This window comes from Paramisgurnus dabryanus, chromosome 9 (assembly GCF_030506205.2).
Source record: "Paramisgurnus dabryanus chromosome 9, PD_genome_1.1, whole genome shotgun sequence".
Taxonomy (NCBI): domain Eukaryota; kingdom Metazoa; phylum Chordata; class Actinopteri; order Cypriniformes; family Cobitidae; genus Paramisgurnus; species Paramisgurnus dabryanus.
The window spans coordinates 6,334,077-6,359,335 of record NC_133345.1 but is presented as its reverse complement, the minus strand read 5'-3'; the positions used below and the strand labels follow the sequence as shown (position 1 = coordinate 6,359,335).

The 25,259-nt window shown below is 45.4% G+C and overlaps 66 non-coding genes and 19 pseudogenes across 66 annotated transcripts; all 85 read right to left on the bottom strand.

Moving 5' to 3' along the window:
• Positions 1-119, bottom strand: LOC135725892 (5S ribosomal RNA; annotated as a pseudogene).
• Positions 120-244: 125 nt separating this feature from the next.
• Positions 245-363, bottom strand: LOC135723825 (5S ribosomal RNA). Its single transcript, XR_010523510.1, has one exon. It is a non-coding gene; the product is annotated as a 5S ribosomal RNA (ribosomal RNA).
• Positions 364-488: 125 nt separating this feature from the next.
• On the bottom strand, positions 489-607 carry LOC135724154 (5S ribosomal RNA). The gene has a single exon (XR_010523827.1). It is a non-coding gene; the product is annotated as a 5S ribosomal RNA (ribosomal RNA).
• A 126-nt stretch (positions 608-733) lies between these two features.
• LOC135724359 (5S ribosomal RNA) lies at positions 734-852 on the bottom strand. The gene has a single exon (XR_010524027.1). It is a non-coding gene; the product is annotated as a 5S ribosomal RNA (ribosomal RNA).
• Positions 853-977: 125 nt separating this feature from the next.
• On the bottom strand, positions 978-1,096 carry LOC135722870 (5S ribosomal RNA). Its single transcript, XR_010522595.1, has one exon. It is a non-coding gene; the product is annotated as a 5S ribosomal RNA (ribosomal RNA).
• A 126-nt stretch (positions 1,097-1,222) lies between these two features.
• On the bottom strand, positions 1,223-1,341 carry LOC135723509 (5S ribosomal RNA). The gene has a single exon (XR_010523212.1). It is a non-coding gene; the product is annotated as a 5S ribosomal RNA (ribosomal RNA).
• A 125-nt stretch (positions 1,342-1,466) lies between these two features.
• LOC135726806 (5S ribosomal RNA) lies at positions 1,467-1,585 on the bottom strand (annotated as a pseudogene).
• Positions 1,586-1,705: 120 nt separating this feature from the next.
• LOC135726900 (5S ribosomal RNA) lies at positions 1,706-1,824 on the bottom strand (annotated as a pseudogene).
• A 120-nt stretch (positions 1,825-1,944) lies between these two features.
• LOC135724918 (5S ribosomal RNA) lies at positions 1,945-2,063 on the bottom strand. Its single transcript, XR_010524574.1, has one exon. It is a non-coding gene; the product is annotated as a 5S ribosomal RNA (ribosomal RNA).
• Positions 2,064-2,189: 126 nt separating this feature from the next.
• Positions 2,190-2,308, bottom strand: LOC135722869 (5S ribosomal RNA). Its single transcript, XR_010522594.1, has one exon. It is a non-coding gene; the product is annotated as a 5S ribosomal RNA (ribosomal RNA).
• Positions 2,309-2,433: 125 nt separating this feature from the next.
• On the bottom strand, positions 2,434-2,552 carry LOC135724153 (5S ribosomal RNA). Its single transcript, XR_010523826.1, has one exon. It is a non-coding gene; the product is annotated as a 5S ribosomal RNA (ribosomal RNA).
• A 126-nt stretch (positions 2,553-2,678) lies between these two features.
• On the bottom strand, positions 2,679-2,797 carry LOC135722868 (5S ribosomal RNA). Its single transcript, XR_010522593.1, has one exon. It is a non-coding gene; the product is annotated as a 5S ribosomal RNA (ribosomal RNA).
• A 125-nt stretch (positions 2,798-2,922) lies between these two features.
• Positions 2,923-3,041, bottom strand: LOC135722867 (5S ribosomal RNA). Its single transcript, XR_010522592.1, has one exon. It is a non-coding gene; the product is annotated as a 5S ribosomal RNA (ribosomal RNA).
• Positions 3,042-3,166: 125 nt separating this feature from the next.
• LOC135722866 (5S ribosomal RNA) lies at positions 3,167-3,285 on the bottom strand. The gene has a single exon (XR_010522591.1). It is a non-coding gene; the product is annotated as a 5S ribosomal RNA (ribosomal RNA).
• Positions 3,286-3,410: 125 nt separating this feature from the next.
• Positions 3,411-3,529, bottom strand: LOC135726886 (5S ribosomal RNA; annotated as a pseudogene).
• A 120-nt stretch (positions 3,530-3,649) lies between these two features.
• On the bottom strand, positions 3,650-3,768 carry LOC135724917 (5S ribosomal RNA). Its single transcript, XR_010524573.1, has one exon. It is a non-coding gene; the product is annotated as a 5S ribosomal RNA (ribosomal RNA).
• Positions 3,769-3,894: 126 nt separating this feature from the next.
• Positions 3,895-4,013, bottom strand: LOC135722865 (5S ribosomal RNA). The gene has a single exon (XR_010522590.1). It is a non-coding gene; the product is annotated as a 5S ribosomal RNA (ribosomal RNA).
• Positions 4,014-4,138: 125 nt separating this feature from the next.
• LOC135725134 (5S ribosomal RNA) lies at positions 4,139-4,257 on the bottom strand. Its single transcript, XR_010524782.1, has one exon. It is a non-coding gene; the product is annotated as a 5S ribosomal RNA (ribosomal RNA).
• A 125-nt stretch (positions 4,258-4,382) lies between these two features.
• LOC135726731 (5S ribosomal RNA) lies at positions 4,383-4,501 on the bottom strand (annotated as a pseudogene).
• Positions 4,502-4,621: 120 nt separating this feature from the next.
• On the bottom strand, positions 4,622-4,740 carry LOC135726790 (5S ribosomal RNA; annotated as a pseudogene).
• A 126-nt stretch (positions 4,741-4,866) lies between these two features.
• LOC135722864 (5S ribosomal RNA) lies at positions 4,867-4,985 on the bottom strand. The gene has a single exon (XR_010522589.1). It is a non-coding gene; the product is annotated as a 5S ribosomal RNA (ribosomal RNA).
• A 125-nt stretch (positions 4,986-5,110) lies between these two features.
• On the bottom strand, positions 5,111-5,229 carry LOC135722863 (5S ribosomal RNA). The gene has a single exon (XR_010522588.1). It is a non-coding gene; the product is annotated as a 5S ribosomal RNA (ribosomal RNA).
• A 125-nt stretch (positions 5,230-5,354) lies between these two features.
• On the bottom strand, positions 5,355-5,473 carry LOC135724152 (5S ribosomal RNA). The gene has a single exon (XR_010523825.1). It is a non-coding gene; the product is annotated as a 5S ribosomal RNA (ribosomal RNA).
• A 126-nt stretch (positions 5,474-5,599) lies between these two features.
• On the bottom strand, positions 5,600-5,718 carry LOC135724358 (5S ribosomal RNA). The gene has a single exon (XR_010524026.1). It is a non-coding gene; the product is annotated as a 5S ribosomal RNA (ribosomal RNA).
• Positions 5,719-5,843: 125 nt separating this feature from the next.
• Positions 5,844-5,962, bottom strand: LOC135723977 (5S ribosomal RNA). Its single transcript, XR_010523655.1, has one exon. It is a non-coding gene; the product is annotated as a 5S ribosomal RNA (ribosomal RNA).
• A 126-nt stretch (positions 5,963-6,088) lies between these two features.
• Positions 6,089-6,207, bottom strand: LOC135722862 (5S ribosomal RNA). Its single transcript, XR_010522587.1, has one exon. It is a non-coding gene; the product is annotated as a 5S ribosomal RNA (ribosomal RNA).
• A 125-nt stretch (positions 6,208-6,332) lies between these two features.
• Positions 6,333-6,451, bottom strand: LOC135726805 (5S ribosomal RNA; annotated as a pseudogene).
• A 120-nt stretch (positions 6,452-6,571) lies between these two features.
• Positions 6,572-6,690, bottom strand: LOC135724916 (5S ribosomal RNA). The gene has a single exon (XR_010524571.1). It is a non-coding gene; the product is annotated as a 5S ribosomal RNA (ribosomal RNA).
• A 126-nt stretch (positions 6,691-6,816) lies between these two features.
• On the bottom strand, positions 6,817-6,935 carry LOC135722861 (5S ribosomal RNA). Its single transcript, XR_010522586.1, has one exon. It is a non-coding gene; the product is annotated as a 5S ribosomal RNA (ribosomal RNA).
• Positions 6,936-7,060: 125 nt separating this feature from the next.
• LOC135725133 (5S ribosomal RNA) lies at positions 7,061-7,179 on the bottom strand. Its single transcript, XR_010524781.1, has one exon. It is a non-coding gene; the product is annotated as a 5S ribosomal RNA (ribosomal RNA).
• A 125-nt stretch (positions 7,180-7,304) lies between these two features.
• On the bottom strand, positions 7,305-7,423 carry LOC135726730 (5S ribosomal RNA; annotated as a pseudogene).
• A 120-nt stretch (positions 7,424-7,543) lies between these two features.
• On the bottom strand, positions 7,544-7,662 carry LOC135724914 (5S ribosomal RNA). Its single transcript, XR_010524569.1, has one exon. It is a non-coding gene; the product is annotated as a 5S ribosomal RNA (ribosomal RNA).
• Positions 7,663-7,788: 126 nt separating this feature from the next.
• Positions 7,789-7,907, bottom strand: LOC135722859 (5S ribosomal RNA). The gene has a single exon (XR_010522584.1). It is a non-coding gene; the product is annotated as a 5S ribosomal RNA (ribosomal RNA).
• A 125-nt stretch (positions 7,908-8,032) lies between these two features.
• LOC135722858 (5S ribosomal RNA) lies at positions 8,033-8,151 on the bottom strand. Its single transcript, XR_010522583.1, has one exon. It is a non-coding gene; the product is annotated as a 5S ribosomal RNA (ribosomal RNA).
• Positions 8,152-8,276: 125 nt separating this feature from the next.
• On the bottom strand, positions 8,277-8,395 carry LOC135724151 (5S ribosomal RNA). Its single transcript, XR_010523824.1, has one exon. It is a non-coding gene; the product is annotated as a 5S ribosomal RNA (ribosomal RNA).
• A 125-nt stretch (positions 8,396-8,520) lies between these two features.
• On the bottom strand, positions 8,521-8,639 carry LOC135722857 (5S ribosomal RNA). The gene has a single exon (XR_010522582.1). It is a non-coding gene; the product is annotated as a 5S ribosomal RNA (ribosomal RNA).
• A 126-nt stretch (positions 8,640-8,765) lies between these two features.
• LOC135722856 (5S ribosomal RNA) lies at positions 8,766-8,884 on the bottom strand. Its single transcript, XR_010522581.1, has one exon. It is a non-coding gene; the product is annotated as a 5S ribosomal RNA (ribosomal RNA).
• A 125-nt stretch (positions 8,885-9,009) lies between these two features.
• On the bottom strand, positions 9,010-9,128 carry LOC135724150 (5S ribosomal RNA). The gene has a single exon (XR_010523823.1). It is a non-coding gene; the product is annotated as a 5S ribosomal RNA (ribosomal RNA).
• A 126-nt stretch (positions 9,129-9,254) lies between these two features.
• Positions 9,255-9,373, bottom strand: LOC135722855 (5S ribosomal RNA). Its single transcript, XR_010522580.1, has one exon. It is a non-coding gene; the product is annotated as a 5S ribosomal RNA (ribosomal RNA).
• A 125-nt stretch (positions 9,374-9,498) lies between these two features.
• LOC135722854 (5S ribosomal RNA) lies at positions 9,499-9,617 on the bottom strand. Its single transcript, XR_010522579.1, has one exon. It is a non-coding gene; the product is annotated as a 5S ribosomal RNA (ribosomal RNA).
• Positions 9,618-9,743: 126 nt separating this feature from the next.
• LOC135722853 (5S ribosomal RNA) lies at positions 9,744-9,862 on the bottom strand. Its single transcript, XR_010522578.1, has one exon. It is a non-coding gene; the product is annotated as a 5S ribosomal RNA (ribosomal RNA).
• A 125-nt stretch (positions 9,863-9,987) lies between these two features.
• LOC135726641 (5S ribosomal RNA) lies at positions 9,988-10,106 on the bottom strand (annotated as a pseudogene).
• Positions 10,107-10,231: 125 nt separating this feature from the next.
• LOC135722851 (5S ribosomal RNA) lies at positions 10,232-10,350 on the bottom strand. The gene has a single exon (XR_010522577.1). It is a non-coding gene; the product is annotated as a 5S ribosomal RNA (ribosomal RNA).
• A 126-nt stretch (positions 10,351-10,476) lies between these two features.
• LOC135723629 (5S ribosomal RNA) lies at positions 10,477-10,595 on the bottom strand. The gene has a single exon (XR_010523323.1). It is a non-coding gene; the product is annotated as a 5S ribosomal RNA (ribosomal RNA).
• A 125-nt stretch (positions 10,596-10,720) lies between these two features.
• LOC135723420 (5S ribosomal RNA) lies at positions 10,721-10,839 on the bottom strand. Its single transcript, XR_010523125.1, has one exon. It is a non-coding gene; the product is annotated as a 5S ribosomal RNA (ribosomal RNA).
• A 125-nt stretch (positions 10,840-10,964) lies between these two features.
• LOC135725828 (5S ribosomal RNA) lies at positions 10,965-11,083 on the bottom strand (annotated as a pseudogene).
• Positions 11,084-11,203: 120 nt separating this feature from the next.
• Positions 11,204-11,322, bottom strand: LOC135724913 (5S ribosomal RNA). The gene has a single exon (XR_010524568.1). It is a non-coding gene; the product is annotated as a 5S ribosomal RNA (ribosomal RNA).
• Positions 11,323-11,448: 126 nt separating this feature from the next.
• LOC135722850 (5S ribosomal RNA) lies at positions 11,449-11,567 on the bottom strand. The gene has a single exon (XR_010522576.1). It is a non-coding gene; the product is annotated as a 5S ribosomal RNA (ribosomal RNA).
• A 125-nt stretch (positions 11,568-11,692) lies between these two features.
• Positions 11,693-11,811, bottom strand: LOC135722849 (5S ribosomal RNA). Its single transcript, XR_010522575.1, has one exon. It is a non-coding gene; the product is annotated as a 5S ribosomal RNA (ribosomal RNA).
• A 125-nt stretch (positions 11,812-11,936) lies between these two features.
• LOC135726916 (5S ribosomal RNA) lies at positions 11,937-12,045 on the bottom strand (annotated as a pseudogene).
• Positions 12,046-12,171: 126 nt separating this feature from the next.
• LOC135722847 (5S ribosomal RNA) lies at positions 12,172-12,290 on the bottom strand. The gene has a single exon (XR_010522573.1). It is a non-coding gene; the product is annotated as a 5S ribosomal RNA (ribosomal RNA).
• Positions 12,291-12,415: 125 nt separating this feature from the next.
• Positions 12,416-12,534, bottom strand: LOC135722846 (5S ribosomal RNA). The gene has a single exon (XR_010522571.1). It is a non-coding gene; the product is annotated as a 5S ribosomal RNA (ribosomal RNA).
• Positions 12,535-12,660: 126 nt separating this feature from the next.
• Positions 12,661-12,779, bottom strand: LOC135722845 (5S ribosomal RNA). The gene has a single exon (XR_010522570.1). It is a non-coding gene; the product is annotated as a 5S ribosomal RNA (ribosomal RNA).
• Positions 12,780-12,904: 125 nt separating this feature from the next.
• Positions 12,905-13,023, bottom strand: LOC135726640 (5S ribosomal RNA; annotated as a pseudogene).
• A 120-nt stretch (positions 13,024-13,143) lies between these two features.
• On the bottom strand, positions 13,144-13,262 carry LOC135724912 (5S ribosomal RNA). The gene has a single exon (XR_010524567.1). It is a non-coding gene; the product is annotated as a 5S ribosomal RNA (ribosomal RNA).
• A 125-nt stretch (positions 13,263-13,387) lies between these two features.
• LOC135725819 (5S ribosomal RNA) lies at positions 13,388-13,506 on the bottom strand (annotated as a pseudogene).
• A 125-nt stretch (positions 13,507-13,631) lies between these two features.
• Positions 13,632-13,750, bottom strand: LOC135726639 (5S ribosomal RNA; annotated as a pseudogene).
• Positions 13,751-13,870: 120 nt separating this feature from the next.
• LOC135724911 (5S ribosomal RNA) lies at positions 13,871-13,989 on the bottom strand. The gene has a single exon (XR_010524566.1). It is a non-coding gene; the product is annotated as a 5S ribosomal RNA (ribosomal RNA).
• Positions 13,990-14,115: 126 nt separating this feature from the next.
• Positions 14,116-14,234, bottom strand: LOC135722844 (5S ribosomal RNA). The gene has a single exon (XR_010522569.1). It is a non-coding gene; the product is annotated as a 5S ribosomal RNA (ribosomal RNA).
• Positions 14,235-14,363: 129 nt separating this feature from the next.
• Positions 14,364-14,482, bottom strand: LOC135722843 (5S ribosomal RNA). Its single transcript, XR_010522568.1, has one exon. It is a non-coding gene; the product is annotated as a 5S ribosomal RNA (ribosomal RNA).
• A 125-nt stretch (positions 14,483-14,607) lies between these two features.
• On the bottom strand, positions 14,608-14,726 carry LOC135722842 (5S ribosomal RNA). The gene has a single exon (XR_010522567.1). It is a non-coding gene; the product is annotated as a 5S ribosomal RNA (ribosomal RNA).
• A 125-nt stretch (positions 14,727-14,851) lies between these two features.
• LOC135724149 (5S ribosomal RNA) lies at positions 14,852-14,970 on the bottom strand. The gene has a single exon (XR_010523822.1). It is a non-coding gene; the product is annotated as a 5S ribosomal RNA (ribosomal RNA).
• Positions 14,971-15,100: 130 nt separating this feature from the next.
• LOC135724357 (5S ribosomal RNA) lies at positions 15,101-15,219 on the bottom strand. Its single transcript, XR_010524025.1, has one exon. It is a non-coding gene; the product is annotated as a 5S ribosomal RNA (ribosomal RNA).
• A 125-nt stretch (positions 15,220-15,344) lies between these two features.
• On the bottom strand, positions 15,345-15,463 carry LOC135723746 (5S ribosomal RNA). The gene has a single exon (XR_010523434.1). It is a non-coding gene; the product is annotated as a 5S ribosomal RNA (ribosomal RNA).
• A 126-nt stretch (positions 15,464-15,589) lies between these two features.
• On the bottom strand, positions 15,590-15,708 carry LOC135723507 (5S ribosomal RNA). Its single transcript, XR_010523210.1, has one exon. It is a non-coding gene; the product is annotated as a 5S ribosomal RNA (ribosomal RNA).
• Positions 15,709-15,833: 125 nt separating this feature from the next.
• On the bottom strand, positions 15,834-15,952 carry LOC135726804 (5S ribosomal RNA; annotated as a pseudogene).
• A 120-nt stretch (positions 15,953-16,072) lies between these two features.
• LOC135724910 (5S ribosomal RNA) lies at positions 16,073-16,191 on the bottom strand. Its single transcript, XR_010524565.1, has one exon. It is a non-coding gene; the product is annotated as a 5S ribosomal RNA (ribosomal RNA).
• A 126-nt stretch (positions 16,192-16,317) lies between these two features.
• Positions 16,318-16,436, bottom strand: LOC135722840 (5S ribosomal RNA). Its single transcript, XR_010522566.1, has one exon. It is a non-coding gene; the product is annotated as a 5S ribosomal RNA (ribosomal RNA).
• A 125-nt stretch (positions 16,437-16,561) lies between these two features.
• LOC135725132 (5S ribosomal RNA) lies at positions 16,562-16,680 on the bottom strand. The gene has a single exon (XR_010524780.1). It is a non-coding gene; the product is annotated as a 5S ribosomal RNA (ribosomal RNA).
• Positions 16,681-16,805: 125 nt separating this feature from the next.
• Positions 16,806-16,924, bottom strand: LOC135726729 (5S ribosomal RNA; annotated as a pseudogene).
• A 120-nt stretch (positions 16,925-17,044) lies between these two features.
• On the bottom strand, positions 17,045-17,163 carry LOC135725891 (5S ribosomal RNA; annotated as a pseudogene).
• Positions 17,164-17,289: 126 nt separating this feature from the next.
• On the bottom strand, positions 17,290-17,408 carry LOC135722839 (5S ribosomal RNA). The gene has a single exon (XR_010522565.1). It is a non-coding gene; the product is annotated as a 5S ribosomal RNA (ribosomal RNA).
• Positions 17,409-17,533: 125 nt separating this feature from the next.
• Positions 17,534-17,652, bottom strand: LOC135722838 (5S ribosomal RNA). The gene has a single exon (XR_010522564.1). It is a non-coding gene; the product is annotated as a 5S ribosomal RNA (ribosomal RNA).
• A 125-nt stretch (positions 17,653-17,777) lies between these two features.
• LOC135724148 (5S ribosomal RNA) lies at positions 17,778-17,896 on the bottom strand. The gene has a single exon (XR_010523821.1). It is a non-coding gene; the product is annotated as a 5S ribosomal RNA (ribosomal RNA).
• Positions 17,897-18,022: 126 nt separating this feature from the next.
• Positions 18,023-18,141, bottom strand: LOC135724356 (5S ribosomal RNA). Its single transcript, XR_010524024.1, has one exon. It is a non-coding gene; the product is annotated as a 5S ribosomal RNA (ribosomal RNA).
• A 125-nt stretch (positions 18,142-18,266) lies between these two features.
• Positions 18,267-18,385, bottom strand: LOC135722837 (5S ribosomal RNA). The gene has a single exon (XR_010522563.1). It is a non-coding gene; the product is annotated as a 5S ribosomal RNA (ribosomal RNA).
• A 126-nt stretch (positions 18,386-18,511) lies between these two features.
• On the bottom strand, positions 18,512-18,630 carry LOC135723854 (5S ribosomal RNA). The gene has a single exon (XR_010523538.1). It is a non-coding gene; the product is annotated as a 5S ribosomal RNA (ribosomal RNA).
• A 125-nt stretch (positions 18,631-18,755) lies between these two features.
• Positions 18,756-18,874, bottom strand: LOC135726803 (5S ribosomal RNA; annotated as a pseudogene).
• Positions 18,875-18,994: 120 nt separating this feature from the next.
• Positions 18,995-19,113, bottom strand: LOC135724474 (5S ribosomal RNA). Its single transcript, XR_010524139.1, has one exon. It is a non-coding gene; the product is annotated as a 5S ribosomal RNA (ribosomal RNA).
• A 125-nt stretch (positions 19,114-19,238) lies between these two features.
• On the bottom strand, positions 19,239-19,357 carry LOC135722835 (5S ribosomal RNA). Its single transcript, XR_010522561.1, has one exon. It is a non-coding gene; the product is annotated as a 5S ribosomal RNA (ribosomal RNA).
• Positions 19,358-19,482: 125 nt separating this feature from the next.
• On the bottom strand, positions 19,483-19,601 carry LOC135725131 (5S ribosomal RNA). Its single transcript, XR_010524779.1, has one exon. It is a non-coding gene; the product is annotated as a 5S ribosomal RNA (ribosomal RNA).
• Positions 19,602-19,726: 125 nt separating this feature from the next.
• On the bottom strand, positions 19,727-19,845 carry LOC135726728 (5S ribosomal RNA; annotated as a pseudogene).
• A 120-nt stretch (positions 19,846-19,965) lies between these two features.
• LOC135724909 (5S ribosomal RNA) lies at positions 19,966-20,084 on the bottom strand. The gene has a single exon (XR_010524564.1). It is a non-coding gene; the product is annotated as a 5S ribosomal RNA (ribosomal RNA).
• Positions 20,085-20,210: 126 nt separating this feature from the next.
• On the bottom strand, positions 20,211-20,329 carry LOC135722834 (5S ribosomal RNA). The gene has a single exon (XR_010522560.1). It is a non-coding gene; the product is annotated as a 5S ribosomal RNA (ribosomal RNA).
• Positions 20,330-20,454: 125 nt separating this feature from the next.
• On the bottom strand, positions 20,455-20,573 carry LOC135722833 (5S ribosomal RNA). Its single transcript, XR_010522559.1, has one exon. It is a non-coding gene; the product is annotated as a 5S ribosomal RNA (ribosomal RNA).
• Positions 20,574-25,259: the final 4,686 nt, after the last annotated feature.

Sequence of the window (25,259 nt, the reverse complement as noted above, 5' to 3'; positions counted from 1 at the left end):
TTCTTACAGCACCAGGTATTCCCAGGCGGTCTCCCATCCAAGTACTAACCAGGCCCGACCCTGCTTGGCTTCCAAGATCAGACGAGAGCGGGCGTGCTCAGGGTGGTGTGGCCGTAAACGAGTGCTGACTCGATTCGAGAGACACTTCAAGGCTAATGTGGCAACGCAATGACATCGGTAAATGGTTACAGAAAGGACGCATTCATAGGAAAAAATGACATAAAAAAATAATTAATTAATTAAATGCTTACAGCACCTGGTATTCCGAGGCGGTCTCCCATCCAAGTACTAACCAGGCCCGACCCTGCTTGGCTTCCGAGATCAGACGAGAGCGGGCGTGCTCAGGGTGGTGTGGCCGTAAGCGAGTGCTGACTCGCTTCGATAGACACTTCAAGACTTATGTGGCAACGCCATGACATCGGTGAACACTTACAGAAAGATCGCATTCATGGGAAAAAATGACATAAAAAAATAATTAATTAATTAAATGCTTACAGCACCTGGTATTCCCAGGCGGTCTCCCATCCAAGTACTAACCAGGCCCGACCCTGCTTGGCTTACGAGATCAGACGAGAACGGGCGTGCTCAGGGTGGTGTGGCCGTAAGCGAGTGCTGACTCGATTCGAGAGACACTTCAAGGCTAATGTGGCAACGCAATGACATCGGTAAATGGTTACAGAAAGGACGCATTCATGGGAAAAAATGACATAAAAAAATTAATTAATTAATTAATTGCTTACAGCACCTGGTATTCCCAGGCGGTCTCCCATCCAAGAACTAACCAGGCCCGACCCTGCTTGGCTTCCGAGATCAGACGAGAGCGGGCGTGCTCAGGGTGGTGTGGCCGTAAGCGAGTGCTGACTCGCTTCGATAGACACTTCAAGACTTATGTGGCAACGCCATGACATCAGTGAACGCTTACAGAAAGGTCGCATTCATGGGAAAAAATGACATAAAAAAATAATTAATTAATTAAATGCTTACAGCACCTGGTATTCCCAGGCGGTCTCCCATCCAAGTACTAACCAGGCCCGACCCTGCTTGGCTTCCGAGATCAGACGAGAGCGGGCGTGCTCAGGGTGGTGTGGCCGTAAGCGAGTGCTGACTCGATTCGAGAGACACTTCAAGGCTAATGTGGCAACGCAATGACATCGGTAAATGGTTACAGAAAGGACGCATTCATGGGAAAAAATGACATAAAAAAATTTATTAATTAATTAAATGCTTACAGCACCTGGTATTCCCAGGCGGTCTCCCATCCAAGTACTAACCAGGCCCGACCCTGCTTGGCTTCCGAGATCAGACGAGAGCGGGCGTGCTCAGGGTGGTGTGGCCGTAAACGAGTGCAGACTTGATTCGAGAGACACTTCAAAACTAATGTGGCAACGCCATGCCATGGGAGAACGCTTACAGAAAGGACGCATTCATGGGAAAAAATGACATAAAAAAATAATTAATTAATTAAATGCTTAGAGCACCTGGTATTCCCAGGCGGTCTCCCATCCAAGTACTAACCAGGCCCGACCCTGCTTGGCTTACGAGATCAGACGAGAGCGGGCGTGCTCAGGGTGGCGTGGCCGTAAACGAGTGCTGACTTGATTCGAGAGACACTTCAAAACTAATGTGGCAACGCCATGCCATGGGAGAACGCTTACAGAAAGGACGCATTCATGGGAAAAATGACATAAATAATTAATTAATTTAATTCTTACATCACCAGGTATTCCCAGGCGGTCTCCCATCCAAGTACTAACCAGGACCGACCCTGCTTGGCTTACGAGATCAGACGAGAGCGGGCGTGCTCAGGGTGGCGTGGCCGTAAGCGAGTGCTGACTTGATTCGAGAGACACTTCAAAACTAATGTGGCAACGCCATGCCATGGGAGAACGCTTACAGAAAGGACGCATTCATGGGAAAAATGACATAAATAATTAATTAATTTAATTCTTACAGCACCAGGTATTCCCAGGCGGTCTCCCATCCAAGTACTAACCAGGCCCGACCCTGCTTGGCTTCCGAGATCAGACGAGAGCGGGCGTGCTCAGGGTGGTGTGGCCGTAAACGAGTGCTGACTCGATTCGAGAGACACTTCAAGGCTAATGTGGCAACGCAATGACATCGGTAAATGGTTACAGAAAGGACGCATTCATGGGAAAAAATGACATAAAAAAAATAATTAATTAATTAAATGCTTACAGCACCTGGTATTCCCAGGCGGTCTCCCATCCAAGTACTAACCAGGCCCGACCCTGCTTGGCTTCCGAGATCAGACGAGAGCGGGCGTGCTCAGGGTGGTGTGGCCGTAAGCGAGTGCTGACTCGCTTCGATAGACACTTCAAGACTTATGTGGCAACGCCATGACATCGGTGAACACTTACAGAAAGATCGCATTCATGGGAAAAAATGACATAAAAAAATAATTAATTAATTAAATGCTTACAGCACCTGGTATTCCCAGGCGGTCTCCCATCCAAGTACTAACCAGGCCCGACCCTGCTTGGCTTACGAGATCAGACGAGAACGGGCGTGCTCAGGGTGGTGTGGCCGTAAGCGAGTGCTGACTCGATTCGAGAGACACTTCAAGGCTAATGTGGCAACGCAATGACATCGGTAAATGGTTACAGAAAGGACGCATTCATGGGAAAAAATGACATTAAAAAAATAATTAATTAATTAATTGCTTACAGCACCTGGTATTCCCAGGCGGTCTCCCATCCAAGTACTAACCAGGCCCGACCCTGCTTGGCTTCCGAGATCAGACGAGAGCGGGCGTGCTCAGGGTGGTGTGGCCGTAAGCGAGTGCTGACTCGCTTCGATAGACACTTCAAGACTTATGTGGCAACGCCATGACATCAGTGAACGCTTACAGAAAGGTCGCATTCATGGGAAAAAATGACATAAAAAAATAATTAATTAATTAAATGCTTACAGCACCTGGTATTCCCAGGCGGTCTCCCATCCAAGTACTAACCAGGCCCGACCCTGCTTGGCTTCCGAGATCAGACGAGAGCGGGCGTGCTCAGGGTGGTGTGGCCGTAAGCGAGTGCTGACTCGATTCGAGAGACACTTCAAGGCTAATGTGGCAACGCAATGACATCGGTAAATGGTTACAGAAAGGACGCATTCATGGGAAAAATGACATAAAAAAATTTATTAATTAATTAAATGCTTACAGCACCTGGTATTCCCAGGCGGTCTCCCATCCAAGTACTAACCAGGCCCGACCCTGCTTGGCTTCCGAGATCAGACGAGAGCGGGCGTGCTCAGGGTGGTGTGGCCGTAAGCGAGTGCAGACTTGATTCGAGAGACACTTCAAAACTAATGTGGCAACGCCATGCCATGGGAGAACGCTTAAAGAAAGGACGCATTCATGGGAAAAAATGACATAAAAAAATAATTAATTAATTAAATGCTTAGAGCACTTGGTATTCCCAGGCGGTCTCCCATCCAAGTACTAACCAGGCCCGACCCTGCTTGGCTTACGAGATCAGACGAGAGCGGGCGTGCTCAGGGTGGCGTGGCCGTAAGCGAGTGCTGACTTGATTCGAGAGACACTTCAAAACTAATGTGGCAACGCCATGCCATGGGAGAACGCTTACAGAAAGGACGCATTCATGGGAAAAATGACATAAATAATTAATTAATTTAATTCTTACAGCACCAGGTATTCCCAGGCGGTCTCCCATCCAAGTACTAACCAGGCCCGACCCTGCTTGGCTTCCGAGATCAGACGAGAGCGGGCGTGCTCAGGGTGGTGTGGCCGTAAACGAGTGCTGACTCGATTCGAGAGACACTTCAAGGCTAATGTGGCAACGCAATGACATCGGTAAATGGTTACAGAAAGGACGCATTCATGGGAAAAAATGACATAAAAAAAATAATTAATTAATTAAATGCTTACAGCACCTGGTATTCCCAGGCGGTCTCCCATCCAAGTACTAACCAGGCCCGACCCTGCTTGGCTTCCGAGATCAGACGAGAGCGGGCGTGCTCAGGGTGGTGTGGCCGTAAGCGAGTGCTGACTCGATTCGAGAGACACTTCAAGGCTAATGTGGCAACGCAATGACATCGGTAAATGGTTACAGAAAGGACGCATTCATGGGAAAATATGACATAAATAAATATTTAATTAATTAAATGCTTACAGCACCTGGTATTCCCAGGCGGTCTCCCATCCAAGTACTAACCAGGCCCGACCCTGCTTGGCTTCCGACATCAGACGAGAGCGGGCGTGCTCAGGGTGGTGTGGCCGTAAGCGAGTGCTGACTCGCTTCGATAGACACTTCAAGACTTATGTGGCAACGCCATGACATCAGTGAACGCTTACAGAAAGATCGCATTCATGGGAAAAAATGACATAAAAAAATAATTAATTAATTAAATGCTTAGAGCACCAGGTATTCCCAGGCGGTCTCCCATCCAAGTACTAACCAGGCCCGACCCTGCTTGGCTTACGAGATCAGACGAGAGCGGGCGTGCTCAGGGTGGCGTGGCCGTAAGCGAGTGCTGACTTGATTCGAGAGACACTTCAAAACTAATGTGGCAACGCCATGCCATGGGAGAACGCTTACAGAAAGGACGCATTCATGGGAAAAATGACATAAATAATTAATTAATTTAATTCTTACAGCCCCAGGTATTCCGAGGCGGTCTCCCATCCAAGTACTAACCAGGCCCGACCCTGCTTGGCTTCCAAGATCAGACGAGAGCGGGCGTGCTCAGGGTGGTGTGGCCGTAAACGAGTGCTGACTCGATTCGAGAGACACTTCAAGGCTAATGTGGCAACGCAATGACATCGGTAAATGGTTACAGAAAGGACGCATTCATGGGAAAAAATGACATAAAAAAAATAATTAATTAATTAAATGCTTACAGCACCTGGTATTCCCAGGCGGTCTCCCATCCAAGTACTAACCAGGCCCGACCCTGCTTGGCTTCCGAGATCAGACGAGAGCGGGCGTGCTCAGGGTGGTGTGGCCGTAAGCGAGTGCTGACTCGATTCGAGAGACACTTCAAGGCTAATGTGGCAACGCAATGACATCGGTAAATGGTTACAGAAAGGACGCATTCATGGGAAAATATGACATAAATAAATATTTAATTAATTAAATGCTTACAGCACCTGGTATTCCCAGGCGGTCTCCCATCCAAGTACTAACCAGGCCCGACCCTGCTTGGCTTCCGAGATCAGACGAGAGCGGGCGTGCTCAGGGTGGTGTGGCCGTAAGCGAGTGCTGACTCGCTTCGATAGACACTTCAAGACTTATGTGGCAACGCCATGACATCGGTGAACACTTACAGAAAGATCGCATTCATGGGAAAAAATGACATAAAAAAATAATTAATTAATTAAATGCTTACAGCACCTGGTATTCCCAGGCGGTCTCCCATCCAAGTACTAACCAGGCCCGACCCTGCTTGGCTTACGAGATCAGACGAGAACGGGCGTGCTCAGGGTGGTGTGGCCGTAAGCGAGTGCTGACTCGATTCGAGAGACACTTCAAGGCTAATGTGGCAACGCAATGACATCGGTAAATGGTTACAGAAAGGACGCATTCATGGGAAAAAATGACATAAAAAAATTAATTAATTAATTAATTGCTTACAGCACCTGGTATTCCCAGGCGGTCTCCCATCCAAGAACTAACCAGGCCCGACCCTGCTTGGCTTCCGAGATCAGACGAGAGCGGGCGTGCTCAGGGTGGTGTGGCCGTAAGCGAGTGCTGACTCGCTTCGATAGACACTTCAAGACTTATGTGGCAACGCCATGACATCAGTGAACGCTTACAGAAAGGTCGCATTCATGGGAAAAAATGACATAAAAAAATAATTAATTAATTAAATGCTTACAGCACCTGGTATTCCCAGGCGGTCTCCCATCCAAGTACTAACCAGGCCCGACTCTGCTTGGCTTCCGAGATCAGACGAGAGCGGGCGTGCTCAGGGTGGTGTGGCCGTAAGCGAGTGCTGACTCGATTCGAGAGACACTTCAAGGCTAATGTGGCAACGCAATGACATCGGTAAATGGTTACAGAAAGGACGCATTCATGGGAAAAAATGACATAAAAAAAATTATTAATTAATTAAATGCTTACAGCACCTGGTATTCCCAGGCGGTCTCCCATCCAAGTACTAACCAGGCCCGACCCTGCTTGGCTTCCGAGATCAGACGAGAGCGGGCGTGCTCAGGGTGGTGTGGCCGTAAGCGAGTGCAGACTTGATTCGAGAGACACTTCAAAACTAATGTGGCAACGCCATGCCATGGGAGAACGCTTACAGAAAGGACGCATTCATGGGAAAAAATGACATAAAAAAATAATTAATTAATTAAATGCTTAGAGCACCTGGTATTCCCAGGCGGTCTCCCATCCAAGTACTAACCAGGCCCGACCCTGCTTGGCTTACGAGATCAGACGAGAGCGGGCGTGCTCAGGGTGGCGTGGCCGTAAACGAGTGCTGACTTGATTCGAGAGACACTTCAAAACTAATGTGGCAACGCCATGCCATGGGAGAACGCTTACAGAAAGGACGCATTCATGGGAAAAATGACATAAATAATTAATTAATTTAATTCTTACAGCACCAGGTATTCCCAGGCGGTCTCCCATCCAAGTACTAACCAGGCCCGACCCTGCTTGGCTTCCGAGATCAGACGAGAGCGGGCGTGCTCAGGGTGGTGTGGCCGTAAACGAGTGCTGACTCGATTCGAGAGACACTTCAAGGCTAATGTGGCAACGCAATGACATCGGTAAATGGTTACAGAAAGGACGCATTCATGGGAAAAAATGACATAAAAAAAATAATTAATTAATTAAATGCTTACAGCACCTGGTATTCCCAGGCGGTCTCCCATCCAAGTACTAACCAGGCCCGACCCTGCTTGGCTTCCGAGATCAGACGAGAGCGGGCGTGCTCAGGGTGGTGTGGCCGTAAGCGAGTGCTGACTCGATTCGAGAGACACTTCAAGGCTAATGTGGCAACGCAATGACATCGGTAAATGGTTACAGAAAGGACGCATTCATGGGAAAATATGACATAAATAAATATTTAATTAATTAAATGCTTACAGCACCTGGTATTCCCAGGCGGTCTCCCATCCAAGTACTAACCAGGCCCGACCCTGCTTGGCTTCCGACATCAGACGAGAGCGGGCGTGCTCAGGGTGGTGTGGCCGTAAGCGAGTGCTGACTCGCTTCGATAGACACTTCAAGACTTATGTGGCAACGCCATGACATCAGTGAACGCTTACAGAAAGATCGCATTCATGGGAAAAAATGACATAAAAAAATAATTAATTAATTAAATGCTTAGAGCACCAGGTATTCCCAGGCGGTCTCCCATCCAAGTACTAACCAGGCCCGACCCTGCTTGGCTTACGAGATCAGACGAGAGCGGGCGTGCTCAGGGTGGCGTGGCCGTAAGCGAGTGCTGACTTGATTCGAGAGACACTTCAAAACTAATGTGGCAACGCCATGCCATGGGAGAACGCTTACAGAAAGGACGCATTCATGGGAAAAATGACATAAATAATTAATTAATTTAATTCTTACAGCACCAGGTATTCCCAGGCGGTCTCCCATCCAAGTACTAACCAGGCCCGACCCTGCTTGGCTTCCGAGATCAGACGAGAGCGGGCGTGCTCAGGGTGGTGTGGCCGTAAACGAGTGCTGACTCGATTCGAGAGACACTTCAAGGCTAATGTGGCAACGCAATGACATCGGTAAATGGTTACAGAAAGGACGCATTCATGGGAAAAAATGACATAAAAAAAATAATTAATTAATTAAATGCTTACAGCACCTGGTATTCCCAGGCGGTCTCCCATCCAAGTACTAACCAGGCCCGACCCTGCTTGGCTTCCGAGATCAGACGAGAGCGGGCGTGCTCAGGGTGGTGTGGCCGTAAGCGAGTGCTGACTCGATTCGAGAGACACTTAAAGGCTAATGTGGCAACGCAATGACATCGGTAAATGGTTACAGAAAGGACGCATTCATGGGAAAATATGACATAAATAAATATTTAATTAATTAAATGCTTACAGCACCTGGTATTCCCAGGCGGTCTCCCATCCAAGTACTAACCAGGCCCGACCCTGCTTGGCTTCCGAGATCAGACGAGAGCGGGCGTGCTCAGGGTGGTGTGGCCGTAAGCGAGTGCTGACTCGCTTCGATAGACACTTCAAGACTTATGTGGCAACGCCATGACATCGGTGAACACTTACAGAAAGATCGCATTCATGGGAAAAAATGACATAAAAAAATAATTAATTAATTAAATGCTTACAGCACCTGGTATTCCCAGGCGGTCTCCCATCCAAGTACTAACCAGGCCCGACCCTGCTTGGCTTACGAGATCAGACGAGAACGGGCGTGCTCAGGGTGGTGTGGCCGTAAGCGAGTGCTGACTCGATTCGAGAGACACTTCAAGGCTAATGTGGCAACGCAATGACATCGGTAAATGGTTACAGAAAGGACGCATTCATGGGAAAATATGACATAAATAAATATTTAATTAATTAAATGCTTACAGCACCTGGTATTCCCAGGCGGTCTCCCATCCAAGTACTAACCAGGCCCGACCCTGCTTGGCTTCCGAGATCAGACGAGAGCGGGCGTGCTCAGGGTGGTGTGGCCGTAAGCGAGTGCTGACTCGCTTCGATAGACACTTCAAGACTTATGTGGCAACGCCATGACATCGGTGAACACTTACAGAAAGATCGCATTCATGGGAAAAAATGACATAAAAAAAATAATTAATTAATTAAATGCTTACAGCACCTGGTATTCCCAGGCGGTCTCCCATCCAAGTACTAACCAGGCCCGACCCTGCTTGGCTTCCGAGATCAGACGAGAGCGGGCGTGCTCAGGGTGGTGTGGCCGTAAGCGAGTGCTGACTCGCTTCGATAGACACTTCAAGACTTATGTGGCAACGCCATGACATCGGTGAACACTTACAGAAAGATCGCATTCATGGGAAAAAATGACATAAAAAAATAATTAATTAATTAAATGCTTACAGCACCTGGTATTCCCAGGCGGTCTCCCATCCAAGTACTAACCAGGCCCGACCCTGCTTGGCTTACGAGATCAGACGAGAACGGGCGTGCTCAGGGTGGTGTGGCCGTAAGCGAGTGCTGACTCGATTCGAGAGACACTTCAAGGCTAATGTGGCAACGCAATGACATCGGTAAATGGTTACAGAAAGGACGCATTCATGGGAAAAAATGACATTAAAAAAATAATTAATTAATTAATTGCTTACAGCACCTGGTATTCCCAGGCGGTCTCCCATCCAAGTACTAACCAGGCCCGACCCTGCTTGGCTTCCGAGATCAGACGAGAGCGGGCGTGCTCAGGGTGGTGTGGCCGTAAGCGAGTGCTGACTCGCTTCGATAGACACTTCAAGACTTATGTGGCAACGCCATGACATCAGTGAACGCTTACAGAAAGGTCGCATTCATGGGAAAAAATGACATAAAAAAATAATTAATTAATTAAATGCTTACAGCACCTGGTATTCCCAGGCGGTCTCCCATCCAAGTACTAACCAGGCCCGACCCTGCTTGGCTTCCGAGATCAGACGAGAGCGGGCGTGCTCAGGGTGGTGTGGCCGTAAGCGAGTGCTGACTCGATTCGAGAGACACTTCAAGGCTAATGTGGCAACGCAATGACATCGGTAAATGGTTACAGAAAGGACGCATTCATGGGAAAAAATGACATAAAAAAATTTATTAATTAATTAAATGCTTACAGCACCTGGTATTCCCAGGCGGTCTCCCATCCAAGTACTAACCAGGCCCGACCCTGCTTGGCTTCCGAGATCAGACGAGAGCGGGCGTGCTCAGGGTGGTGTGGCCGTAAGCGAGTGCAGACTTGATTCGAGAGACACTTCAAAACTAATGTGGCAACGCCATGCCATGGGAGAACGCTTACAGAAAGGACGCATTCATGGGAAAAAATGACATAAAAAAATAATTAATTAATTAAATGCTTAGAGCACCTGGTATTCCCAGGCGGTCTCCCATCCAAGTACTAACCAGGCCCGACCCTGCTTGGCTTACGAGATCAGACGAGAGCGGGCGTGCTCAGGGTGGCGTGGCCGTAAGCGAGTGCTGACTCGCTTCGATAGACACTTCAAGACTTATGTGGCAACGCCATGACATCAGTGAACGCTTACAGAAAGGTCGCATTCATGGGAAAAAATGACATAAAAAAATAATTAATTAATTAAATGCTTACAGCACCTGGTATTCCCAGGCGGTCTCCCATCCAAGTACTAACCAGGCCCGACCCTGCTTGGCTTCCGAGATCAGACGAGAGCGGGCGTGCTCAGGGTGGTGTGGCCGTAAGCGAGTGCTGACTCGATTCGAGAGACACTTCAAGGCTAATGTGGCAACGCAATGACATCGGTAAATGGTTACAGAAAGGACGCATTCATGGGAAAAAATGACATAAAAAAAATTATTAATTAATTAAATGCTTACAGCGCCTGGTATTCCCAGGCGGTCTCCCATCCAAGTACTAACCAGGCCCGACCCTGCTTGGCTTCCGAGATCAGACGAGAGCGGGCGTGCTCAGGGTGGTGTGGCCGTAAGCGAGTGCAGACTTGATTCGAGAGACACTTCAAAACTAATGTGGCAACGCCATGCCATGGGAGAACGCTTTCAGAAAGGACGCATTCATGGGAAAATATGACATAAATAAATATTTAATTAATTAAATGCTTACAGCACCTGGTATTCCCAGGCGGTCTCCCATCCAGGTACTAACCAGGCCCGACCCTGCTTGGCTTCCGAGATCAGACGAGAGCGGGCGTGCTCAGGGTGGTGTGGCCGTAAGCGAGTGCCGACTCGAATCGACAGACACTTCAAGACTTATGTGGCAACGCCATGACATCAGTGAACGCTTACAGAAAGAACGCATTCATGGGAAAAAATGACATAAATAAATATTTAATTAATTAAATGCTTACAGCACCTGGTATTCCCAGGCAATCTCCCATCCAAGTACTAACCAGGCCCGACCCTGCTTGGCTTCCGAGATCAGACGAGAGCGGGCGTGCTCAGGGTGGTGTGGCCGCAAGCGAGTGCTGACTTGATTCGAGAGACACTTCAAAACTAATGTGGCAACGCCATGCCATGGGAGAACGCTTACAGAAAGGACGCATTCATGGGAAAAATGACATAAATAATTAATTAATTTAATTCTTACAGCACCAGGTATTCCCAGGCGGTCTCCCATCCAAGTACTAACCAGGCCCGACCCTGCTTGGCTTCCGAGATCAGACGAGAGCGGGCGTGCTCAGGGTGGTGTGGCCGTAAACGAGTGCTGACTCGATTCGAGAGACACTTCAAGGCTAATGTGGCAACGCAATGACATCGGTAAATGGTTACAGAAAGGACGCATTCATGGGAAAAAATGACATAAAAAAAATAATTAATTAATTAAATGCTTACAGCACCTGGTATTCCCAGGCGGTCTCCCATCCAAGTACTAACCAGGCCCGACCCTGCTTGGCTTCCGAGATCAGACGAGAGCGGGCGTGCTCAGGGTGGTGTGGCCGTAAGCGAGTGCTGACTCGATTCGAGAGACACTTCAAGGCTAATGTGGCAACGTAATGACATCGGTAAATGGTTACAGAAAGGACGCATTCATGGGAAAATATGACATAAATAAATATTTAATTAATTAAATGCTTACAGCACCTGGTATTCCCAGGCGGTCTCCCATCCAAGTACTAACCAGGCCCGACCCTGCTTGGCTTCCGAGATCAGACGAGAGCGGGCGTGCTCAGGGTGGTGTGGCCGTAAGCGAGTGCTGACTCGCTTCGATAGACACTTCAAGACTTATGTGGCAACACCATGACATCGGTGAACGCTTACAGAAAGATCGCATTCATGGGAAAAAATGACATAAAAAAATAATTAATTAATTAAATGCTTACAGCACCTGGTATTCCCAGGCGGTCTCCCATCCAAGTACTAACCAGGCCCGACCCTGCTTGGCTTACGAGATCAGACGTGCTCAGGGTGGTGTGGCCGTAAGCGAGTGCTGACTCGATTCGAGAGACACTTCAAGGCTAATGTGGCAACGCAATGACATCGGTAAATGGTTACAGAAAGGACGCATTCATGGGAAAAAATGACATAAAAAAAATAATTAATTAATTAAATGCTTACAGCACCTGGTATTCCCAGGCGGTCTCCCATCCAAGTACTAACCAGGCCCGACCCTGCTTGGCTTCCGAGATCAGACGAGAGCGGGCGTGCTCAGGGTGGTGTGGCCGTAAGCGAGTGCTGACTCGCTTCGATAGACACTTCAAGACTTATGTGGCAACGCCATGACATCAGTGAACGCTTACAGAAAGGTCGCATTCATGGGAAAAAATGACATAAAAAAATAATTAATTAATTAAATGCTTACAGCACCTGGTATTCCCAGGCGGTCTCCCATCCAAGTACTAACCAGGCCCGACCCTGCTTGGCTTCCGAGATCAGACGAGAGCGGGCGTGCTCAGGGTGGTGTGGCCGTAAGCGAGTGCTGACTCGATTCGAGAGACACTTTAAGGCTAATGTGGCAACGCAATGACATCGGTAAATGGTTACAGAAAGGACGCATTCATGGGAAAAAATGACATAAAAAAAATTATTAATTAATTAAATGCTTACAGCACCTGGTATTCCCAGGCGGTCTCCCATCCAAGTACTAACCAGGCCCGACCCTGCTTGGCTTCCGAGATCAGACGAGAGCGGGCGTGCTCAGGGTGGTGTGGCCGTAAGCGAGTGCAGACTTGATCCGAGAGACACTTCAAAACTAATGTGGCAACGCCATGCCATGGGAGAACGCTTACAGAAAGGACGCATTCATGGGAAAAAATGACATAAAAAAATAATTAATTAATTAAATGCTTAGAGCACCTGGTATTCCCAGGCGGTCTCCCATCCAAGTACTAACCAGGCCCGACCCTGCTTGGCTTACGAGATCAGACGAGAGCGGGCGTGCTCAGGGTGGCGTGGCCGTAAGCGAGTGCTGACTTGATTCGAGAGACACTTCAAAACTAATGTGGCAACGCCATGCCATGGGAGAACGCTTACAGAAAGGACGCATTCATGGGAAAAATGACATAAATAATTAATTAATTTAATTCTTACAGCACCAGGTATTCCCAGGCGGTCTCCCATCCAAGTACTAACCAGGCCCGACCCTGCTTGGCTTCCGAGATCAGACGAGAGCGGGCGTGCTCAGGGTGGTGTGGCCGTAAACGAGTGCTGACTCGATTCGAGAGACACTTCAAGGCTAATGTGGCAACGCAATGACATCGGTAAATGGTTACAGAAAGGACGCATTCATGGGAAAATATGACATAAATAAATATTTAATTAATTAAATGCTTACAGCACCTGGTATTCCCAGGCGGTCTCCCATCCAAGTACTAACCAGGCCCGACCCTGCTTGGCTTCCGACATCAGACGAGAGCGGGCGTGCTCAGGGTGGTGTGGCCGTAAGAGAGTGCTGACTCGCTTCGATAGACACTTCAAGACTTATGTGGCAACGCCATGACATCAGTGAACGCTTACAGAAAGATCGCATTCATGGGAAAAAATGACATAAAAAAATAATTAATTAATTAAATGCTTAGAGCACCTGGTATTCCCAGGCGGTCTCCCATCCAAGTACTAACCAGGCCCGACCCTGCTTGGCTTACGAGATCAGACGAGAGCGGGCGTGCTCAGGGTGGCGTGGCCGTAAGCGAGTGCTGACTTGATTCGAGAGACACTTCAAAACTAATGTGGCAACGCCATGCCATGGGAGAACGCTTACAGAAAGGACGCATTCATGGGAAAAATGACATAAATAATTAATTAATTTAATTCTTACAGCACCAGGTATTCCCAGGCGGTCTCCCATCCAAGTACTAACCAGGCCCGACCCTGCTTGGCTTCCGAGATCAGACGAGAGCGGGCGTGCTCAGGGTGGTGTGGCCGTAAACGAGTGCTGACTCGATTCGAGAGACACTTCAAGGCTAATGTGGCAACGCAATGACATCGGTAAATGGTTACAGAAAGAACGCATTCATGGGAAAAAATGACATAAAAAAAATAATTAATTAATTAAATGCTTACAGCACCTGGTATTCCCAGGCGGTCTCCCATCCAAGTACTAACCAGGCCCGACCCTGCTTGGCTTCCGAGATCAGACGAGAGCGGGCGTGCTCAGGGTGGTGTGGCCGTAAGCGAGTGCTGACTCGATTCGAGAGACACTTCAAGGCTAATGTGGCAACGCAATGACATCGGTAAATGGTTACAGAAAGGATGCATTCATGGGAAAAAATGACATAAAAAAAAAAAAAATTAATTAATTAAATGCTTACAGCACCTGGTATTCCCAGGCGGTCTCCCATCCAAGTACTAACCAGGCCCGACCCTGCTTGGCTTCCGAGATCAGACGAGAGCGGGCGTGCTCAGGGTGGTGTGGCCGTAAGCGAGTGCTGACTCGATTCGAGAGACACTTCAAGGCTAATGTGGCAACGCAATGACATCGGTAAATGGTTACAGAAAGGACGCATTCATGGGAAAATATGACATAAATAAATATTTAATTAATTAAATGCTTACAGCACCTGGTATTCCCAGGCGGTCTCCCATCCAAGTACTAACCAGGCCCGACCCTGCTTGGCTTCCGAGATCAGACGAGAGCGGGCGTGCTCAGGGTGGTGTGGCCGTAAGCGAGTGCTGACTCGCTTCGATAGACACTTCAAGACTTATGTGGCAACGCCATGACATCGGTGAACACTTACAGAAAGATCGCATTCATGGGAAAAAATGACATAAAAAAATAATTAATTAATTAAATGCTTACAGCACCTGGTATTCCCAGGCGGTCTCCCATCCAAGTACTAACCAGGCCCGACCCTGCTTGGCTTACGAGATCAGACGAGAACGGGCGTGCTCAGGGTGGTGTGGCCGTAAGCGAGTGCTGACTCGATTCGAGAGACACTTCAAGGCTAATGTGGCAACGCAATGACATCGGTAAATGGTTACAGAAAGGACGCATTCATGGGAAAAAATGACATAAAAAAATTAATTAATTAATTAATTAATTGCTTACAGCACCTGGTATTCCCAGGCGGTCTCCCATCCAAGAACTAACCAGGCCCGACCCTGCTTGGCTTCCGAGATCAGACGAGAGCGGGCGTGCTCAGGGTGGTGTGGCCGTAAGCGAGTGCTGACTCGCTTCGATAGACACTTCAAGACTTATGTGGCAACGCCATGACATCAGTGAACGCTTACAGAAAGGTCGCATTCATGGGAAAAAATGACATAAAAAAATAATTAATTAATTAAATGCTTACAGCACCTGGTATTCCCAGGCGGTCTCCCATCCAAGTACTAACCAGGCCCGACCCTGCTTGGCTTCCGAGATCAGACGAGAGCAGGCGTGCTCAGGGTGGTGTGGCCGTAAGCGAGTGCTGACTCGATTCGAGAGACACTTCAAGGCTAATGTGGCAACGCAATGACATCGGTAAATGGTTACAGAAAGGACGCATTCATGGGAAAAAATGACATAAAAAAATTTATTAATTAATTAAATGCTTACAGCACCTGGTATTCCCAGGCGGTCTCCCATCCAAGTACTAACCAGGCCCGACCCTGCTTGGCTTCCGAGATCAGACGAGAGCGGGCGTGCTCAGGGTGGTGTGGCCGTAAACGAGTGCAGACTTGATTCGAGAGACACTTCAAAACTAATGTGGCAACGCCATGCCATGGGAGAACGCTTACAGAAAGGACGCATTCATGGGAAAAAATGACATAAAAAAATAATTAATTAATTAAATGCTTAGAGCACCTGGTATTCCCAGGCGGTCTCCCATCCAAGTACTAACCAGGCCCGACCCTGCTTGGCTTACGAGATCAGACGAGAGCGGGCGTGCTCAGGGTGGCGTGGCCGTAAACGAGTGCTGACTTGATTCGAGAGACACTTCAAAACTAATGTGGCAACGCCATGCCATGGGAGAACGCTTACAGAAAGGACGCATTCATGGGAAAAATGACATAAATAATTAATTAATTTAATTCTTACAGCACCAGGTATTCCCAGGCGGTCTCCCATCCAAGTACTAACCAGGCCCGACCCTGCTTGGCTTCCGAGATCAGACGAGAGCGGGCGTGCTCAGGGTGGTGTGGCCGTAAACGAGTGCTGACTCGATTCGAGAGACACTTCAAGGCTAATGTGGCAACGCAATGACATCGGTAAATGGTTACAGAAAGGACGCATTCATGGGAAAAAATGACATAAAAAAAATAATTAATAAATTAAATGCTTACAGCACCTGGTATTCCCAGGCGGTCTCCCATCCAAGTACTAACCAGGCCCGACCCTGCTTGGCTTCCGAGATCAGACGAGAGCGGGCGTGCTCAGGGTGGTGTGGCCGTAAGCGAGTGCTGACTCGATTCGAGAGACACTTCAAGGCTAATGTGGCAACGCAATGACATCGGTAAATGGTTACAGAAAGGACGCATTCATGGGAAAATATGACATAAATAAATATTTAATTAATTAAATGCTTACAGCACCTGGTATTCCCAGGCGGTCTCCCATCCAAGTACTAACCAGGCCCGACCCTGCTTGGCTTCCGACATCAGACGAGAGCGGGCGTGCTCAGGGTGGTGTGGCCGTAAGCGAGTGCTGACTCGCTTCGATAGACACTTCAAGACTTATGTGGCAACGCCATGACATCAGTGAACGCTTACAGAAAGATCGCATTCATGGGAAAAAATGACATAAAAAAATAATTAATTAATTAAATGCTTAGAGCACCAGGTATTCCCAGGCGGTCTCCCATCCAAGTACTAACCAGGCCCGACCCTGCTTGGCTTACGAGATCAGACGAGAGCGGGCGTGCTCAGGGTGGCGTGGCCGTAAGCGAGTGCTGACTTGATTCGAGAGACACTTCAAAACTAATGTGGCAACGCCATGCCATGGGAGAACGCTTACAGAAAGGACGCATTCATGGGAAAAATGACATAAATAATTAATTAATTTAATTCTTACAGCACCAGGTATTCCCAGGCGGTCTCCCATCCAAGTACTAACCAGGCCCGACCCTGCTTGGCTTCCAAGATCAGACGAGAGCGGGCGTGCTCAGGGTGGTGTGGCCGTAAACGAGTGCTGACTCGATTCGAGAGACACTTCAAGGCTAATGTGGCAACGCAATGACATCGGTAAATGGTTACAGAAAGGACGCATTCATGGGAAAAAATGACATAAAAAAAATAATTAATTAATTAAATGCTTACAGCACCTGGTATTCCCAGGCGGTCTCCCATCCAAGTACTAACCAGGCCCGACCCTGCTTGGCTTCCGAGATCAGACGAGAGCGGGCGTGCTCAGGGTGGTGTGGCCGTAAGCGAGTGCTGACTCGATTCGAGAGACACTTCAAGGCTAATGTGGCAACGCAATGACATCGGTAAATGGTTACAGAAAGGACGCATTCATGGGAAAATATGACATAAATAAATATTTAATTAATTAAATGCTTACAGCACCTGGTATTCCCAGGCGGTCTCCCATCCAAGTACTAACCAGGCCCGACCCTGCTTGGCTTCCGAGATCAGACGAGAGCGGGCGTGCTCAGGGTGGTGTGGCCGTAAGCGAGTGCTGACTCGCTTCGATAGACACTTCAAGACTTATGTGGCAACGCCATGACATCGGTGAACACTTACAGAAAGATCGCATTCATGGGAAAAAATGACATAAAAAAATAATTAATTAATTAAATGCTTACAGCACCTGGTATTCCCAGGCGGTCTCCCATCCAAGTACTAACCAGGCCCGACCCTGCTTGGCTTACGAGATCAGACGAGAACGGGCGTGCTCAGGGTGGTGTGGCCGTAAGCGAGTGCTGACTCGATTCGAGAGACACTTCAAGGCTAATGTGGCAACGCAATGACATCGGTAAATGGTTACAGAAAGGACGCATTCATGGGAAAAAATGACATAAAAAAATTAATTAATTAATTAATTGCTTACAGCACCTGGTATTCCCAGGCGGTCTCCCATCCAAGAACTAACCAGGCCCGACCCTGCTTGGCTTCCGAGATCAGACGAGAGCGGGCGTGCTCAGGGTGGTGTGGCCGTAAGCGAGTGCTGACTCGCTTCGATAGACACTTCAAGACTTATGTGGCAACGCCATGACATCAGTGAACGCTTACAGAAAGGTCGCATTCATGGGAAAAAATGACATAAAAAAATAATTAATTAATTAAATGCTTACAGCACCTGGTATTCCCAGGCGGTCTCCCATCCAAGTACTAACCAGGCCCGACCCTGCTTGGCTTCCGAGATCAGACGAGAGCGGGCGTGCTCAGGGTGGTGTGGCCGTAAGCGAGTGCTGACTCGATTCGAGAGACACTTCAAGGCTAATGTGGCAACGCAATGACATCGGTAAATGGTTACAGAAAGGACGCATTCATGGGAAAAAATGACATAAAAAAAATTATTAATTAATTAAATGCTTACAGCACCTGGTATTCCCAGGCGGTCTCCCATCCAAGTACTAACCAGGCCCGACCCTGCTTGGCTTCCGAGATCAGACGAGAGCGGGCGTGCTCAGGGTGGTGTGGTCGTAAGCGAGTGCAGACTTGATTCGAGAGACACTTCAAAACTAATGTGGCAACGCCATGCCATGGGAGAACGCTTACAGAAAGGACGCATTCATGGGAAAAAATGACATAAAAAAATAATTAATTAATTAAATGCTTAGAGCACCTGGTATTCCCAGGCGGTCTCCCATCCAAGTACTAACCAGGCCCGACCCTGCTTGGCTTACGAGATCAGACGAGAGCGGGCGTGCTCAGGGTGGCGTGGCCGTAAACGAGTGCTGACTTGATTCGAGAGACACTTCAAAACTAATGTGGCAACGCCATGCCATGGGAGAACGCTTACAGAAAGGACGCATTCATGGGAAAAATGACATAAATAATTAATTAATTTAATTCTTACAGCACCAGGTATTCCCAGGCGGTCTCCCATCCAAGTACTAACCAGGCCCGACCCTGCTTGGCTTCCGAGATCAGACGAGAGCGGGCGTGGTCAGGGTGGTGTGGCCGTAAACGAGTGCGGACTCGATTCGAGAGACACTTCAAGGCTAATGTGGCAACGCAATGACATCGGTAAATGGTTACAGAAAGGACGCATTCATGGGAAAAAATGACATAAAAAAATAATTAATTAATTAAATGCTTACAGCACCTGGTATTCCCAGGCGGTCTCCCATCCAAGTACTAACCAGGCCCGACCCTGCTTGGCTTCCGAGATCAGACGAGAGCGGGCGTGCTCAGGGTGGTGTGGCCGTAAGCGAGTGCTGACTCGATTCGAGAGACACTTCAAGGCTAATGTGGCAACGCAATGACATCGGTAAATGGTTACAGAAAGGACGCATTCATGGGAAAATATGACATAAATAAATATTTAATTAATTAAATGCTTACAGCACCTGGTATTCCCAGGCGGTCTCCCATCCAAGTACTAACCAGGCCCGACCCTGCTTGGCTTCCGACATCAGACGAGAGCGGGCGTGCTCAGGGTGGTGTGGCCGTAAGCGAGTGCTGACTCGCTTCGATAGACACTTCAAGACTTATGTGGCAACGCCATGACATCAGTGAACGCTTACAGAAAGATCGCATTCATGGGAAAAAATGACATAAAAAAATAATTAATTAATTAAATGCTTAGAGCACCAGGTATTCCCAGGCGGTCTCCCATCCAAGTACTAACCAGGCCCGACCCTGCTTGGCTTACGAGATCAGACGAGAGCGGGCGTGCTCAGGGTGGCGTGGCCGTAAGCGAGTGCTGACTTGATTCGAGAGACACTTCAAAACTAATGTGGCAACGCCATGCCATGGGAGAACGCTTACAGAAAGGACGCATTCATGGGAAAAATGACATAAATAAATAATTAATTTAATTCTTACAGCACCAGGTATTCCCAGGCGGTCTCCCATCCAAGTACTAACCAGGCCCGACCCTGCTTGGCTTCCGAGATCAGACGAGAGCGGGCGTGCTCAGGGTGGTGTGGCCGTAAACGAGTGCTGACTCGATTCGAGAGACACTTCAAGGCTAATGTGGCAACGCAATGACATCGGTAAATGGTTACAGAAAGGACGCATTCATGGGAAAAAATGACATAAAAAAAATAATTAATTAATTAAATGCTTACAGCACCTGGTATTCCCAGGCGGTCTCCCATCCAAGTACTAACCAGGCCCGACCCTGCTTGGCTTCCGAGATCAGACGAGAGCGGGCGTGCTCAGGGTGGTGTGGCCGTAAGCGAGTGCTGACTCGATTCGAGAGACACTTAAAGGCTAATGTGGCAACGCAATGACATCGGTAAATGGTTACAGAAAGGACGCATTCATGGGAAAATATGACATAAATAAATATTTAATTAATTAAATGCTTACAGCACCTGGTATTCCCAGGCGGTCTCCCATCCAAGTACTAACCAGGCCCGACCCTGCTTGGCTTCCGAGATCAGACGAGAGCGGGCGTGCTCAGGGTGGTGTGGCCGTAAGCGAGTGCTGACTCGATTCGAGAGACACTTAAAGGCTAATGTGGCAACGCAATGACATCGGTAAATGGTTACAGAAAGGACGCATTCATGGGAAAATATGACATAAATAAATATTTAATTAATTAAATGCTTACAGCACCTGGTATTCCCAGGCGGTCTCCCATCCAAGTACTAACCAGGCCCGACCCTGCTTGGCTTCCGAGATCAGACGAGAGCGGGCGTGCTTTTTTTTTTTTTTTTTTTTTTTTTTTTTATTATAACAATCATATTCACACAATTACATAATTTCTATATATTGTTTAACATTACATATAACACAGTGAGAGTGCTTTTATAACAGAAAGACTTCTTTAAAAGTCTTTTGGCAGGCACAATCTTAAATCCCACCAAAAAGAAGAAAAAAACATCATTATAAAATATTTTAAAACATTTGAAAGTTCAACATATTTTTTCCACACTAAAACAGTCTCTTCCACATATTTAAAATATTATACAGATCAACCATAATCGTCAGGCATTTTCCAATTAAAATCTTCAAATATTATACCCACATCCTTAGTAAAAACATTATAAAACTCCTCCAACCTATTTTGCTCCTTAAAATAACAGTACAAATGCTTTAAGTACATCTCAACTTTTCTTTTAAACACTATTTCAACATCCATAACAGTATTTTCTTTTTTTGCAACAATTCTTCTTTCCCATATTGCACTTTTAATCAGCATGACAAACAAGTTAAGCGCTTTTCTGTTTTCACATGTTTTGTTTTCTCCCAGCATTATCACCTTGTTCCAATCGATTCCTTTATTATCTTGTTCCCCTCTCAACCTTTCAAGCAAACCTATACATTTTTCTTTAAAGTTTTCCAATTTCTTACAACATAAAAACACATGTAAAAAACCCTCATCTTCTTCTTTACATACTTTACAAGTTGCATTTTGCTCTCTCCCGATTTTGTTCAATAAAACATCAGTAAAAATTGCCTTGTGCCTAATTAAATATTCTAAGGTCCCCAATTTTGACTCAATTATATTCCCCCTCATATTGCTCCATATATGTTCTTCTTTCAAGTCTTTGTATTTCTTTAACCAGTATTTATTCACCACAGGTTTCTTAAAAATACAATCTCTAAAAAAACAATACAACATTTTCACAGTGCATTCTTTAAAAGCTCTTATTTTGTCTCCCAACATGACATACACATCTTTCTCTTGTTTCCCTTGTTCTTTATTATCAATTTTCCTGATCCAATCATCAGGAATTGCACTTTTTATTATCTTAAACTTATTTACAATTTCTTGTCTACTATATTCTTCTTTTGCTTCCTCCATAGTGTCCACAATGTACTGCACAGGTAAAAATCCCTCCTTAAACTCGTATAAAACATCTCTCACTTTTGTAATTCCCACATCCCACCACTTTTTAAAAAACACTTCTTTACCTTGGTTTACAATGTTCTTGTTTAAAAACAATGGTTGGTTTAAAATACACTCTCTTCCACTAGGCATGTACTGTACACAAGTTAAAACTTTCCCCCATGCACTCATAATTTCCTTGTAAAAATCTGGCACCTTTTCCGTCATCCAAGCTTTAGTTTTCATCCATAAAATGTCTTCTCCCAGATTAAAATTACCACATTTGTTTAAAAAATATTGCATTGTTTTTTTCCATACCATTACATTCCCATCATCCAGATACTTTTTAACCATTTTAGCTCTTAAGCTATTTTTTCTTTGTGCTACATCTATAAGGCCCATCCCACCTTTCTCTACAGCTCCAATCAAAGTGTCATATGCTATTCTTGGGGGTTTCCCTTCCCATATAAAGTCTAAAAAACATCTCTTTAATCTTTTTTCAATCCACAGAGGCATATATGACACATATAAGACATACCATAACTTAGACATCATTAAAACATTTGAAATTAAAACCTTCCCTTTAAGACATAATGTCCTTAATTTCCAAAAATGTAGCCTTCTTTCAATATCTTCTAAAATAGTTGCCCACATTGTTTCATTTGCTCTCCTTTCATCGTCCCCCATTAAAACTCCTAAAATCTTGATTTCATTCACTTCTTTAAAAGCAAAATCACTTGTTAAAGCTTGCACATTCCCACATCTCATATACACAGTTTTATCCTCGTTAATTTTTCCTCCAGATGCTTTACAAAATTGTTGTACAATTTTCATTGCACATTCAACTCCCTCCCTGTCTTTCAAGATAAGCGTAGTGTCATCCGCATACTGAAATATTGCTTCTCCTTCCACGTTCCCTTCTATGTGAATACCTTTTATTCCTTTTTCTTTCCTCATTGCCAACCCCAAGGGTTCCGCGACTAAAGAATATAATAGTGCTGACATGGGACACCCTTGTCTTATGGATCTTGTTAGTTTAAAACATTCCGTTAAAAACCCATTACATTTAATTCTAGTTACCGGTCCATTATATAAAATTTTCACCCACTTTATAAAATTTTCTCCAAATCCAAAACGGTTTAAAATCCCAAATAAAAATTCATGTTCCACCCTGTCGAAAGCCTTTTCAAAATCTAAACTTATAACATATCCCTCCAATTTTCTCTCCTTCATGTATCCAATTGTATCTTTAATGCTTAGGGTCGTATCAGCTATGTCTTTCCCTTTGACCCCATACGCTTGATTTGTCTTTATTATTCTCGGCATCACTTCTTTCAGTCTGTTTGCTAAGATTTTTGATAAAATTTTCAGATCGGTGTTTAACATCGTAAGCGGCCTATAATTCTTTAGTTCAGTTTTTTCTCCTTTTTTCTTATATATTGTTTTCATCAAACCCATACCCATTCTTAGATTCATCTGCCCTTTATTAAAGATCTCATCGTACACTTCCTTTAAAATACTGGTTAACATATCCCTAAAAACAATATAAAACTCACTCCCCAACCCATCAATTCCAGGACTTTTGTTTTTGTTTAATTCATTTATCGCTCTTTCAATTTCCTCTTCACTTATCTCTTTGTCACAATCCTTCATATCTTCCTTGTCTATTTTAGTTGTTATCTGCTCTAACATTTCTTCTTTTTCATCCTGCACTCCCTCAGTTGTAAACAATTTTTCATAATACCTTTTCATTTCTTTTAAAATTCCTTCATTACTCTTTACTTCTTCTCCATTCTCCTTTTTAACTACTTTTATAATTTCAGCCTTCCCTTTTCTTCTTTCTAGATCAAAGAAAAATTTTGTACATTTTTCACCTTCAACAAGAAACTGAGCTTTACTCCTTAATCTTGCACCTTCATATTTATTTTCTTCCATTTCTTTAAGTTTATTTTCCAATTCTTTTATCTTTAACATGTCCTTATTACCCTGATTTATCTCTTTTTCTAAATTCTCTCTTATTTCCTGTCCATTGTATTTCTTACATTTCTCAATTAATCTGCACAATTTTATTGTATGAATTTTAACTAAATATTTTACATTTTCCCACCACAATCTTTTATCTTCCATATACATTGCATTTCCTTTTTCTTTTTCAATTAGCGTCTTTATATCTAAAACATACCCTTCACTTTTTAAAACCTCAGCATTTAAAACCCACACGCCTGGACCTCTCTTTAACGTACTCCAGTCAATCTGCATATATAACGGCTTGTGATCACTTAAACTTGTTTCATCGTATCTCACATTATCAATAAAAACCTCTAAATTCCTCTTACACAAAATAAAATCGATTCTTGTTTGACACATGAAATTCCCCACCCTTTGTCTTCTTGAGTATTGCCTTCTTTCATTCCTTTCTCTCCAAACATCCACCAAGTTATTGCTTTCCATTATTGATTTTAACTCTCTCCTTCCCATATCATTTCTAAAAACCATTCCATCTGCCATATCTAATTTACTTAACACAGTATTAAAATCCCCCATTAACAAGACATTCTGTTGGTTAGTTAAAAGTGACCTTAAATCATTAAAATAATCTCTCTTTTCCTTTTCCTCCGTAGGTGCATGTACATTTATCACCACCAGTTTTTTGCCTTCATATTCCATTTCTACTGCTAAACATTTCCCAATATCATCTTTATAGATGACCTTGCATACAGTTTTCACATTTTCTCTTATTAAAAAAGCAACTCCTCTGCCAAACCTTGTATCATCATTATTGTATAAAATCTCACCGTTCCATCTTTTTCTTATTTCACATATGTGCTTTTCTTTCCAATTTGTTTCTTGCAATACAATCACGTCTTCATTCTTGAACATTTCTTTCACTTTTTCAAATTTGTTAAAGTCCGAGAGTCCTCTGGCATTAAAAGTTACCAAACTTAAAACCATAAAAAATAAATAAATAAAAACACTCATTGAGTCCATTTCTTTAGCTCATACCATCCAAGTCTTTTAGCAGTACATATTTATCTTTTAGTAAGTCTTTGTTAGTTGTTTTTTTCCTTATTCCTTCCAAACATGGCTTTACCTTAATTTTTCGTCGTCTTCTCTCCACTTTCGGTTTTCCTTCAGCCATTGTGTTGACATCCTTGTTAAAATCCTCATCTTGATCCATTTCATCTTGATCCATCTCATCGTCCAGGGTGTCAGAAGTGTCAAGTGGTGTACATGTTCCTTCCTCCTGTTTAAGTTGTTCCGTCTGTTCTTTAGAATCCTCATTTTGTACTTTACTTTGTCTTTTAGCTAATTCATTAATTTCTTCCTCTGCCA